This window comes from Rhamphochromis longiceps, linkage group LG3 (assembly GCF_057381845.1).
Source record: "Rhamphochromis longiceps isolate RC_006_pf linkage group LG3, R_longiceps_female_GT1.1, whole genome shotgun sequence".
Classification (NCBI taxonomy): Eukaryota; Metazoa; Chordata; class Actinopteri; order Cichliformes; family Cichlidae; genus Rhamphochromis; species Rhamphochromis longiceps.
Genome location: NC_140559.1, coordinates 5,520,465 through 5,534,209, shown reverse-complemented (window position 1 = coordinate 5,534,209; position 13,745 = coordinate 5,520,465). Strand labels below are relative to the sequence as shown.

General features: G+C 43.4%; 1 protein-coding gene and 1 long non-coding RNA gene across 2 annotated transcripts in view; both read right to left on the bottom strand.

Moving 5' to 3' along the window:
- The window catches only part of LOC146672638 (protein NLRC3-like), a 183,158-nt gene extending 177,984 nt beyond the window's left edge, over nucleotides 1–5,174 (bottom strand). Inside the window, exon 1 of the mRNA XM_085388553.1 lies at nucleotides 4,663–5,174. The gene's annotated coding sequence lies outside the window, so the exon portion shown is untranslated. The remainder of the gene's footprint in view (nucleotides 1–4,662) is intronic.
- A 4,804-nt stretch (nucleotides 5,175–9,978) lies between these two features.
- Nucleotides 9,979–12,368, bottom strand: LOC146672637 (uncharacterized). Its single transcript, XR_014910587.1, has 3 exons — nucleotides 11,618–12,368; nucleotides 10,543–10,672; nucleotides 9,979–10,451 (listed from the first exon to the last, which is right to left on the bottom strand). It is a non-coding gene; the product is annotated as an uncharacterized LOC146672637 (long non-coding RNA).
- Nucleotides 12,369–13,745: the final 1,377 nt, after the last annotated feature.

Sequence of the window (13,745 nt, the reverse complement as noted above, 5' to 3'; positions counted from 1 at the left end):
CAGGAAGTGGATGTACATCTCAGTCAGGGTCTTGGGCAGCTGTCCTCCCTCTCTGGTTTCCAGCACATCCTCCAGAACTGTAGCAGTGATCCAGCAGAAGACTGGGATGTGACACATGATGTGGAGGCTTCGTGATGTCTTGATGTGGGAGATGATCCTGCTGGCCTGCTCCTCATCTCCTCATCTCTTCCTGAAGTACTCCTCCTTCTGTGGGTCAGTGAACCCTCTGACCTCTGTCACCATGCCAACACAGTCAGGAGGGATCTGATTGGCTGCGGCAGGTCGTGTGGTTATCCAGAGGCGAGCAGAGGGAAGCAGTTTCCCCCTGATGAGGTTTATCAGCAGCACATCCACTGAGGTGGACTTTCTAGGGTCAGTTAGGATTGTAGTTTTGTGGAAGTCCAGAGGAAGTCGACACTCATCCAGACCATCAAAGATGAACACAACCTGGAAGTCTTCAAAGCTGCAGATTCCTGCTTCTTTGGTTTCAGTAAAGAAGCGATGAACAAGTCCCACCAAGCTGAACTTTTCCTCTTTCAGCACATTCAGCTCTCTGAAAGTGAATGGAAATATGAACTGGATGTCCTGGTTGGCTTTGTCTTCAGCCCAGTCCAGGCTGTATTTCTGTGTTAAGACTGTTTTCCCAATGCCAGCCACTCCCTTTGTCAGCACTGTTCTGATTGGTTCATCTCTTCCAGGTGAGGCTTTAAAGATGTCTTCTTGTCTGATGGTTGTTTCTGGTCTGTCTGGTTTCCTGGATGCTGTTTCAATCTGTCTGACCTCATGTTCATCATTGACCTCTGCAGTCCCTCCCTCTGTGATGTAGAGCTCTGTGTAGATCTGATTCAGGAGGGTTGGGTTTCCTGCTTTAGCGATGCCCTCAAACACACACTGGAACTTCTTCTTCAGGGTGGATTTAAGGTTACGATGACAAACTGGAGCTTGAAGCTCTGAATGAGAAGAAAAATAAACACTCAATTCCAAAAATCACTAATCTTTAAAACATGTTGCTCCATCTTCCATCTCTGGAAAATGTTCATTTATCCAGCAGCTTAAATCTTTACATAAATCCTCTTACTGCTCTGCAGACGGTCAGCCAGCTCCTCCTGCTTCATTCTCCTCAGGAAGTCCACTGTGATCTTCACAAATGCCTCTCTGCTGCTGCTCCTCTGACTCTCAAAGTATTCTGGGTAATCTGGACTCAGAACCTTCTGGATCTTCTTCAGCTCGTTCTTCACAAAAGTGATGATGTTGTCCTCCAGCAGCTGGAACAGAATATTTATGAATGAGCCAATCAGACTGAAATCATGGAGCCAAACATCAGATCCATGTTGGACACACTGACGATCCACTGGTCTACAAAGAGCAGCATGGAGATGACTGTGAACAGAACAGATGTAACAGTAGTTGTTGTACATGTACAGACCATAAATATGGAGTCCAGCTGTGTTTGATGCTGCTGGGCAGACTGACCACTGGGAACCTCTGAGCTCTGCTGCTCCACTCTGTGGAGGAACCATGAAGGATTAGATCAACACAGGATAAAGATCCAGGAGTTTCTGCTCAAATAACTTCATCTGAATCAAGTCTGTCAAGTTTTAAACTCTCAGATTGTGAACATATCAGTAATTTTCAGTCTGTTTTCATGGACGTCCTTTCAGTGGTGATGTCAGGGATGATTTTGAAGAAGCTCATTAAACTGAACCATCAGCAGATCACTGCTCCAAAACCAGAACATGATCCGAGTCTCCCTCCACCACCAGAACACCAGCTTTACTAACGTGGTAGATCAGTGTAGTACAGATCAATAACTGATGAGTCATTTGATCAAAATCACTGAGTGCTTCACGTCTGACCCTCTGATGCTTCTGTAGACATTTTGCATATTTAATGAATGTCTGACAGTTTTACATTCATTCTATGAACACAGTGGAAATGTTGTGTTATAGTCTCCATGTTGTTTCCAGCATCATAAATTCTTAAGTTCAGAAAATTAGATTCTTTCTTCACAGCTGAAAAACAACATTTATTCTCTATTGAAATCTGCATCGTCCACTCCAAAGGTCACAATCTGAAGGTAACATCTGGTTTTGTTCCCTGTGGTTAACTCTGAGCATCAGTATGGTGGGATTTATCCACTACATCCACACCACTGTGGTTCAGTGTTGTCCTGATGGAGTAACAGCAGCCAGTATGATCCAGGCTTTAGCTGCTGGGTCTCTGTGTGACCTCTCAGACTGTTTAACAGATCAGACACAAAGAGAATCAGAGCAGCTCTGTTCTTTAAAGACAAACATGAACCCACTCAGGTCACACTTTCCCCACAGATATGAGCATCACTGTCCTCAAACAGCAAATGACCAAGTCGAACATTTGGATCTTTTCTCTTTCATTGTTTTCTTTTTAATGAATCTTTGTAACAATCTGAGGATGTTTCAGGTCATATTTATCCAGGAAACACAAACATGTAAAGGAGTCATCACAGCTCTCTGACCTCGTTGCTCCAGGTTCACCACTGAAGTCTGGAGGGTCACCTTTGGACCAGTCACTCCTCACAGACGGACTGCTGGACCCTGCAGACTGTGACCTCTGACCTCTGCAGACACAAACATGATTGAAGCAGCTGTGATCACACAGACTGCAGATAATGCAGCTGTTTCCTGTCAGTAACATCCTCTTAGATTAGTGTTCAGCTTTTTACAGGAAAACTGGACAAAACTGATTTTTGTTACAAACTCATTTTCATTTCCTCTCAGCTCACAAACACAGTCAGACAATCAACCAGAGTCAACACTGATTATAATGTCAGTGCAGAATTATTTCTGTTACTCAGTGAGTTCAGCTCTCTGACCTCGTTGCTCCAGGTTCACCACTGAAGTCTGGATTATGACCTTTGGACCGGTCACTCCTCACAGACGGACAGCTGGACCCTGCAGACTCTGCTCTGTCCTCCTCTTCCTCCATCATCATCTTCAGTCAGTCTGAGAGGTAAACCACAAACACTCAGTGAGTTCACATTAACAGGAGGAACTGAGTTACAGTCGCTGACCTCTGACCTGTCATGTGACCATGAAACCAGGTCAATATGTCTGTAGGTTCAGTCATCCAGGTCATGTGATCTAAGGAGCTTGGAGAGAAAAGAGACGTCTTTAAGTTTCTGGAAGACGTTTCATCTGAGAAGCTTCTTCAGCTCTACAACCAAACGGTGGAGAGTCCCAGATATTTAAACCTGAGAGGGAAAGAAAGCATGTCGCTGACCCACCACTGATGTTATTTCAAGGAGGAAACTGAGAGCCTTTGCACCAGGAGCACAAACATCAGCTCCAGCAATGATCCACTGATGTGTTTTTATTCCATGTATGAATGTTGTTATTGACAGAGATGACGTTTGTGTGTCAGTGATGCAGTGACTGTTGTTGTTACCTGTACAGGCTGGTTAGACTCTATGAAACAGATCATACAGATCTCTGCATGTTAGAAGAGACTATTAAAGGTCATGAATGAGACAAAGGCAGGGAGGCGTCCTTTACAGCTAAACAGCAGAGTGAGAGAACAGCCAGCACCTCTACATTTATCACATTATACAGCACATGTATGATACTGACAGGGATGAGAAGAATTTAGTGATTCTGATCCCATCATTGATATTACTTATTGATTCTCAGTAGCTCTGCTCTGACAGTCACCACCATCACTGAGCAGCATATCAAAGACATTTGTGCACATTAACTGCATGTTGTGGCTCAAATGTTTGTGCATGTTGGAGGCATTTCCTCTTTGTTGTGATCAGTGTTGGTCATTACTCAAAACAGTCATTATTACACATATTACACAGAACACTTTGATTAAAAGTAATGGAGTACGTTACTTCATTACTCCTCATAACATTACTTTGATGTTAAAATGAACAAATGAGCATGTAACAACATAAAGCTGAGGTACAGCCCCACACACCAACACAGATCCTGATGAGGTCACGTGATGTTTCTCTGAGTGTTTATGAACACAAATCAAAGATGAAACAGCACAAAGACACTTCAAAGTGATTCTACTGTAGAAACATGAACAGGTAGAAACCTGCAGCCTGACTGCTCATCACTTTGTTACCTGTTCAAGTTCAGCAGCAGCAGCTCACTTTATCACGGTGCTGGTCTGGGGTCAGTGTTTACTCAGCTTTAACCTCACTCTGGCTTCTTGGCTAGCTTAGCGTTAGCTTAGTGTTAGCTTAGTGTTAGCATGCTGTGTGCTAGCTTAGCGTCAGAGCTCTGCAGGTGTCTCGTGTGTAAATATTAATCGCAGTGACAGTAAAGGAGGTAAAGGGCTGTGACGTCATCACGTACGCTGCGTCCTCTGTGGGCTCTGACTGAACTCAAAGTACAAACTACAAGTACACAAACACGAACGTAGCTCAGAGTGGCGGACACACTCGGCCTCGTTGGTCCAGCTGTGAGTCCGTTACCGTGAACTATGGAGCGGCAGATTTGTGCTGAACTAAGCTGCACACAGCTGATGTTAGCCAGGAAACATTACACACTGACTTTAATGGAGAGACCGGAAATACAAACACACACAGTTTGTTGTGTGAAGAAATCAAACACGAGCTGAACAAACAGTAAAGTTCCTAAAGACAAACTGTTAAAGGAGGAAACAAAGCAAACTTACAGTTTCTTCACACACCAACAACAAGCTCCACTCCACACCTGGACACTAAACACGGACACACAGGTGAGCTGCTTCCTGGAAGGAGGCGGGGCTCCACCTGAAACTCAGCACAGGTGGGAGGGGCTCAGCTCTGTGTGTGCTGATGTGTTAACTTTAAAAATATGCCGTCTGACTGCTCAGACTGAGTCAGAGTAAAGTTCACATGCTGACGTGTGGAGACATGAAACCTTGTTGTAGCTGCAGGTGTGAACACACTGATCCCAGATCAGCTCTGCTGTATTTGTAACATGAACATTTCTGCTGCAAAGCTTCAAATGTTCAGCATGTTTCTCTGTTTCCAGTCTATAGATCCAGTCACACTTTCTACCTTCACCTGTGCAGTAAAGACTGAGAGCAGAGCTGAAACCAAGCGTCCAATCAGGGAGCAGCATCAACACCTGAGCTTCATTCAGACTCTGTTATTGAAGATGTTGTTGGTACAAAGTTCATCTGCTGCTCACATGAATCCATGAAAGATTTATTTCACTGATGTTTCTTCAAAGCTCATTTCAACCTGTTGAAGTCATGAATGAAAGTGCAGACTGAGAGTGGATCACATGATGTTTGAGGTGTGTCATGTGACATGTTCAGTATTGTCACACATGTCTAGATTGTCCCTGATATCATAACTGCTCAAACACTGATGATTATATTTGAAGAATTATTCCTGATGGCAGCAAAGTTTGAATGGAGCTCTCTGTCTGTGCTGATTTGTCGCCCTCTGGAGGTCAAAGCACAAACTGCATGATGTCACTGTAACCACCACAGTGACAGGAAGTGTTTTTATGACTGAAACACTGAAATGATGCTAACGGCTGTCGTTAGGCTCACTGACAGCAGTGCTGATGTGTTCATGTCAAACACTGGCTCAGGTCAGACTCCTTCATCCTTCTCCAGCGTGAGGCCGCCCTCAGACCCACAGGAGCTCTGACCTTTGACCTCCTGACCCTAACCATTTTAGTCTTGTTGCATCTTTAAATGCAAATCCATCCAAACTGTAGCCGAGCAAAAGAAGCTGGAAGCTGTTCTATGAATGATGTTGTTGAAGGAGCTTGGAAAGAAAAGCGTCTGGACTTCTTTAAGTTGCTTGAAGAGGGACATGGACGTCTTAACGCCCACTTACATCCTGGGACATTTGATCACAGGAAATCACATGATAGCGTGGGGCTAGATCTCACAATGGGTTCACCCAAAACCTTGGCTGATTGTGACCCACACCCGTTCTCACACTGTGGCTCGTGTGATTAGGTAGAGGATCAACAGGGGCTCCGTGTCCCTGAATTTAAACTGAATCTAAACACACCGTGCACAATGCCAAGTTAGATAATGGTTAAAAGAACAAGATAAGAATAAATAAAAAGATAAAATAAGGATAAAAAATAACTTAAAAAAATAAAATAAAAAGATAAATAACTGCAAATAAGTACAAATAAGTAACTGAAGACACGTGTGGTCTGCAGATGTCGATGTACATGGATGTACATGGAGTTTAATGTGCAAAATGAACTTAGTGTGCAAAGTGACCTGATGTGCAAACTGCAGTTTGAGGTCGGTCAGCTGTTCAGGAGTCTGATAGCAGTGGGGAAGATGGAGTTGTTGAGTCTGGATGTTCTACATTTCACACTTCTGAACCTTCGTCTCGAGGGCAGAGGTGTGTCTCTCCTCTGGACTCTGTGATGGTAGCTGCTCTGCAGAGAGGGCAGCGGGGTCCTGATGATCTTCTCCACAGTTGTTATCACTCTCTGCAGGCGTTTGCGGTTTGCAGTAGTGCTGCCGTACCATGCAGTGATGCAGCTGTCAGGCTGCTCTCCACAGTGCAGCTGTAGAACCTGCTGAGGATCTTGGCCAACATACCAAATTTCCTCAGCCTCCTCAGGAAATACAGCAGCTGCTGAGCCTTCTTGACCAGCTGTGTGAGTTTGAGTCCCTCACTGACTCAAACTCCTTCAGTGACACTTGCAGCCTTGCAGATTAGTTTGCTGATCCTGATGCATCTCTGCAGCTGATGCTGTCCCCCAGCAGACAACAACAACATAGATGCTCTCACTAGTCCACTTTACCCTCTAATCACATCTCTGACATCTGCAGGTTGCTCCATAGAGACTCTTGTGCAATGCCAGGTGTTTGTGTTTGTCTGTAGGTACACATTAGATATGACCATAGACGCACACACACAAGTGAACACAGCAGCACAGATGGTTTCCACCTGCTTCCCTCTTTCTTCACACAACTGTGAGGATGATGAAGAGGTTTCAGGACGAGGTGGTCAGCAAGCACAGGATAAAGCAGGGCCATGAAACTCTCTGGTGCAGCAGATGTTTAATCAGACTCAGCTTTAGGCTTCTTTTCCCACCTGGCAGCAAAGTAACAGCTTCACTAATGTGAACAGTCACAATGTTAAACGTTTCTATATCTTCATATATTTTTATCTGTTGATGCTGCAGAATAAAGTCTGTTAACAGAGTGCAGGATGTGTAGAGCAGGTCCAGCTCTCCCTTTACTGTGTCCACTTTCATCAGCCCCTGTGAAGTGACACAGAGTGCATGTGTGTCTGTCAGCTGTTGTTTGTTGTGAAGGATGGAACAAATGAACACACACTTTTAGAGAAATCTGAAAAAGCAACACGTGCTTGGGCTCCTTCTGTGCTCGTCTTCATTAATGCTGATCTTTCTTTCCTGTTTGTTCTTTGGCACAAGCTTCAGTCTTTTCTCCCAGGGCTCCTTCACACTTAGAAACACACCTACATTCATTTATACACAAACATCATGAAACAAAGGCTTTGTAAAAGAGGACATGAGATCCTCTCTGAACAGCACATTCATATCAAACACAGGACTGAACAGGATATACTGAGTCTGTGCTGTTTTCATTGTTACTTGCTGAGTATTTTTCCAGTGTTTGAAATGTGACTCAAGTCTGATTCTTCTACTGTGTGTGAACTCTAAGCAGCTGCATTAAACAGCTGCTTTTCAAACCAGGCTCAATCCTATGACTCTGTGAATGTAAACTTTTGTCACCTGCATGAATAACAATCCTTGATCTAGTCAGGACTGCAGTGCTCCTGTGATCCCAGCTTATAGATGGAGGCTAGCATGAGAGGCTCAGCAGCTAAAGCAGCACACCTGGGTCTCCCAGCCTATTAAAAGCAGCCCTTTGCTTCACCTGCTTCACTAAACATTATTATTATTATTTAAGCAGAGTGGTGTGATTCATGTAGGCATTGCTGTGTGACAGGAGGACTTTTCTTGAAACAGCTCGTGTGACGTGAGCTGACGTAAAAACAGTGATGTTAGCTTGATTCTCTTGGCTAAAACTATTTTAAAAAGAGGGTCAATCATGCAAATCTGCCAATAGAAGCCAAAGTTACAGCCCCTCAGAGTTTAAAGAGAAAAGGCCTGTTTCCAACACTCGGTTGTGCAAAGGGAAACAGGCCCACAGTGCCTGAGTGTGTGGGTAATTCTTCAAATAATATTCAAAAGCAAACATTTTTAAGCATGTAAATAAAATTCAATCATTTCTGCTCTTCAATACCTAAGAAATGAAAACTGGCAGATGGTCCCAAAATGTGAAACGCCTGGCTATCTGTGCATTTAGTGCTGCAAGTTTTCACTGTTTACCTTCAGAAGCATAAATCTCTGCACAGATAATGTTCATATGTGGATTCCTGGTTTCTGCAGTTAATTGTGACCCAAAGCGTATTTTTAAAGTGGTTCCAGGCAATAAAGCCTAAAAATAAATACATCTACTTCCTTTTTCTGTGTTCCAGCCTCAGTGACTCTGACACAGTGCTGTAATATTTACACCTCTGATGAAAGCAGAGTTTGTAGTTGCAGAGAAATACTCGACTCATTTTGGGCATTTACGAGCAGGAACCTCAGAAAGCCCCTCGCTGCTTCACTGGTTAAGAAGCAAAGCAATCATTAGTTCACAGTGATGTTAATTAAGGCCCAAAGTTTAGGAACGAACGTCAGCACTTCACTAATGAATGTAATGCTGATTCATGTGCTTGTTTTGTAATGTGCATGTTGTGCGTTGCTATTTCCCATATTCTTTGGCACTGATAGATGAAGAGTCTCAGGCAGGACCGAGGCTGCCAGCTGCTGACAGTGAGCAGGGAGAGAGCAGCAGAAGCTGGGCAAGAGCAGGGCACCTTCAGCCCCCTTCATCAGTCAGAAATCATTTGGGTGTCTGTGTGAAATGTCTGGTTTTTAAAATCTTTTTGTAGACATATTTATTAAATGTTTAACAATTATATAGAAGAAAGACAATGTAAAGAACAAAACATGACAAAACAAAAATGAGTTGAAGTTATGAACTGTTTCTGAGAGACAAATAACACCAGGATCCTTTTTGTGTAGCTGACAGCTGGTAACTGTGCAGGGGCGGGTCTAGCAAAGTGTTGCCAGGGGGGCAGGTAGGGCATTAACAGGGAGAGGGGGGCACAAAGAAATACTTTTCTTTCTTATTCTCATTTAAAATGTCTCACTTTTAATAAATAATTATCTGAATCTTACAACAAACGTTTCCATCTGATGTAAAATGTATAGAAATCCATTATTGTACATAGTCATTTTTTAGGGTCCCATCATAATTTCTTCAGAAGTAAGTACTGCATATGATGCCAGTGTTTCCCACATTTTCTAGATTCTGCACCAGTACTGTGTGTAAAATGCATCAAAAAGTCAGTTTGATTCTTTCTCAGCTGTCTTTCTGTCTCCTTTCACTTTTTAAAGGTTGCCATGTTAGAAAGAATATTTTGCCCTGCCGTGCTGTTTATTGATGTGGCAAATGAATGGTTTATGAAAACATATCTAAATCTGTCATCAGTAATCAGCAATGATCATGTCTCACCTCTAGTCTCTGTCTTAATGTCAGGTTTCCACCGTGTGTTGTAGATGTTCAGGAGGTTAACTCGACCAACAGTCTACTTCCTGTTTAGAATAGCAGGACAGGGAGGATGGTGCAGGTTTAAGTTTATTAGACTGATGCATGTATACCAACAAGACAGCGTCCATCACTGTGACAACAGCGTTTGTTTTCATTCAAAGGCTTCATGGTTTTTCCTTTAATACCTGGGGGGCCGGTCTCCAGTCAAAATGCCCGGGACCATTTTTTGTCCCAGTCCAGCCCTGGTGTCAGATCTGCATGCAGTGTCAATGAGATGATCAACAACAGATCAGACAAAACACTCAGGCGGACACTCCTCTGTAGAAGGAAACATGGAAAGTGTGAGGTAATCAGTGCACAACATCACTTTGTATTTCAGGCTGTTTTTATATAGAACTTCAGCACCAATGTAAAAGTTCTGGTTTTAGGAAGATGAAGAACATTTTCAGGAAGGATGCCGTCTGCAAGCAGAGCTGCTTGAACCTCAGCGCTGAGGTCCAGACTACTTCCTGTGAAGCCACGTGATGTAAATCTGCTGCTGTAACTTCACAGTTTACTGAAGCTAAATGCAACGTTACCATATAATCTGTTTTCAACAAAGGTTTCACTCCGTCCGGTGTTGATGGAATGATTCAGGCCGTACTCGTCAGGCTTCCCGTCGACCACACGCATTTCAGTCACAAACCCCGTGACTGACAACAAGGGAAACAGCAGAAGAAAAGATGTGAAAAATACTGGATGATGATGATGGAGGATTAACCGCGGTGGCTAAACTGTTTCCTGTCTTTGTGGGCGTACTCACAGGGAAGTTTCCAGGCACGTCAGTCTTGGTGGCTAAAGTCTCCATTTTCCAACATGTATCGCTACAGGTGCAAAGACACAACATTAATCATCAGTGTAAATATTTTAATGCTGTCCAAACGGTGTTTGCTTTGTCTGTCCTCTCGCGCTCACAGAGGAAACGAGGACGCCACCTTCAACCCATCTTCAGTTGGCTCAACCATGGCCGGACTTCCTGTTGGCTTTGTGACAGCAAACCACTTGAAATGAGAGCAAACTGCAGTCAAGCACCACTTACAGCAACCTGTGGACACGCAAATGGAAAGCACTGAGAATCATACAGAAGCACAAGAGCTGTTTATTGTAACACGTGTGTGTGTGTGTGTGTGTGTGTGTGTGTGTGTGTGTGTGTGTGTGTGTGTGTGTGTGTGCGCACGTTAATAACACACTGATGTATGTTAGTTTGATTTATGCTATATCTGAGAAAACAACTGCAGAATTTTACATCAAAGTTTCCAAAGCTGATGTTTTGTTGTTCACTCTGTTTTATATTCATATAGTTTGTTGTTTTTAAATCAGTGGACAAAATAAATATTATCACACAAAATCCAGGGTGAAACATAACCAAATAACCTAAATGGTGAAGTCATTATAGAAGTACATGTTGCAAAGGTCAGCCTCCTGTATAGACTGCTAAACTGTCTGGGGGGGCCCTGCCTGTCCTCGTTGGATAAGCTCCACCCCTTTTCCATAAGACGGAGACATTTGTATGAAAATAGATGGGCAGTAAAATAAAAAATAAAAAATATTATGGATGACTCTGTAAATCAAAGTCCGCCTGAGGCAGAAGCAGAAACCATGAGGAGCACAGCACCACTCCCAGAAGGGCACGAAGTGAAGCCATAGCTGCTGAAGAGTGAAGACGTGATGATGGAGGAGATCACAGATGAAGATCTGCTGCCTGCTGACTCTTTATATAGAAGAGTGAGACTATCTCCCCACCAGCAGCTGCACTTATACAAACCCCAGGTGCTGGGATGGCTTTGAACATGTGACATTTTCTGCAAACACATGGACAGTTTCATAAGCACAAAGATTATTCCTGCAGCGGCAGAATCGTATCCACTGTGTGAGAGGTGAACGTCAGACAGTTCTTAGAAAATGTAGTTTCTCTTTAAGCTTTTAACGTCTCTTTTACCCCCATTTGTCTAAAACTACTTGACAGCCCTTCATGTCAGAGGTTTATTACCTGTGCAGGATGGAGCACATGGTCTCAGTCAGGCTGGACACGATCACTCCTACAGGAAGTAAATGTGATTTTATTTCACCTGTGAAATGATGAAAAACAGCAGAATAGCTCACGCTAACAAACGGGTGTTGAAATGTTTCATTTTCTGCTGTTTCACAGGTCAAAAAGGGCGTCGAAGCAAACTGAAGCTGAGCTGCTGCTGCTGTTGTAGTGCAGCATCTGCTGTGTGCTTCATCAGAGAACCTTCTGTACACAGCAGACAGAGGCTGCTGCCACTGAAGTCCATCTGCTAGAGAGCTTTAAACACTGGTTATTGAAGTGGCTTTGATGATACTGATACACAGTCTTTGCTGCTGTCACAGGACAGGGATCCACCAGGGAGTAGTTGTCAGGATAAAGAGCCTTCGCTTCTCTAAATATAAACTGGATACTTGTAGGAAACTTTGGGAAGCAGCATTTTTCCTCATATCGTCTAAACTGAAGTTAGCTCAGGTGCTTCTTCCATACTTGCTCTGCAGAAAGCCAAAGAGTTTGGAGCTCTGCAAACATTTGCAGCACAGCTGGATGTTTGTAACTTTGGTCACCTCTGTATCATCCCTCAGATTCTTTCTGCACAGCTTTGAAACCATGACAGCACGAGTGATGCTGAGGAGACGTCCAGTTTAAACAGACCTTTATTCCTGGAACACAAACACATGAAGTGATGCTGCTAAAGAAGAACATTTAATCGCACTAATGAATCAAGCATCTGTTTGTCTGTCAGTCTGTCCACAGTTCCTCTGATCGACTTCAGACTTGGTGGGTATTTTGTTTTTGCAGCGGTCAAAGTCGATCAGCGTGTTGCTTTGTCTGCTGTAAATCTGCCTGTACAAAGGGAAACATGCATGTTTTTAGATGCAAACTCACAACATGGCTGCATTTTTGTGATTATGTGTATTTTATATTGATTTATTCTATTATGTTTTGTATATGAATCTTTACAAGTGTGTCGATACAAAGGCTTGATTAAAACAAAGGTCTCAGCTGTGCTGTTAGGGATGCTCTCATATTTGTTTCAAATGTAATAAATCAAAGGATTTCAGGCTTTTCATCCTTTTTATTTGTTTGGTTCTAACAGCAGCTGGATAAAAACATGCAGGTGATGAATATAATTGTGTGATATTATGAGCATTGTGAATAAAGAAAGAGCAGAGATAGTAAAAAGGAAACAGGTGATGGACGTGAGATTTTCAGAACAAAAGCTCCTCAGTGAGACGATCACCTGGACACAAGGTCAGGCAGCTGGGACTCATCTAGAGAGCAAAATGGAAACGTGATCTGTGCAGAACATCACTGTTGATTGCAGTTATTTACATCAGACTTCTTCTCTGAGATAAGAGCACCATTTGTGGGAAAGATGACAGTATTTCCAGGCTGGATGCTGTTTGCAGGGAGAACTGAATGAAACTCTCCTGCACCTCAGCGCTGAGGTCCACACCTGTGAACACAGATGAGGTCAATCTGCTGCAGCACGTAGAGCTTTACTGATCAGCAGGTTCAAAGGATTCAGCAGAGCGTAGAGTCAGAGCTAAATGCCACATCACCATAGAGTTTGTTAACAACAGCTTTCTTTGCCCTTTGTCTCGATGGACTGAATCAGGGATACTCGTCATACTTCACCTCAACCACGTCACTGAGAGACCCCAGCCTGACACAGCAGCAGAGATGATGAAAGCAGAAACAGCAAACAGATGCTTCAGTTGTGTTTCTCTCTGTGTGTGCGCTCACGCCCACTTGTGTGTGTGAACTTTCCACGTACCTCAGCTTGTTTCTCCAACATGAGCCATCAGGGCTGAAAAACATCACTAACACATGAATTTCTTTCTCACACGTCAGAGGATCTCCAGGCTTTCAGTAATAAAGCCAAGCAGATGATGTGAACATAGCAATAGTAAAACATGCATCATAATCAGCTGTGTGTGTCGACTATGTGGCACCTCAGTCTTGTTGGCATGAAGAAAAGTTGTGTAACATGTAGCATAAGGGCTGCAAAGACATCATGTAGACAGCAGTCGTCTGTTAGTCGTAACGTATCTCCTGTTAAAGAGTTAAATGTGCGTTCTCCATCTCTGTCCTCTCACAGCTCGCC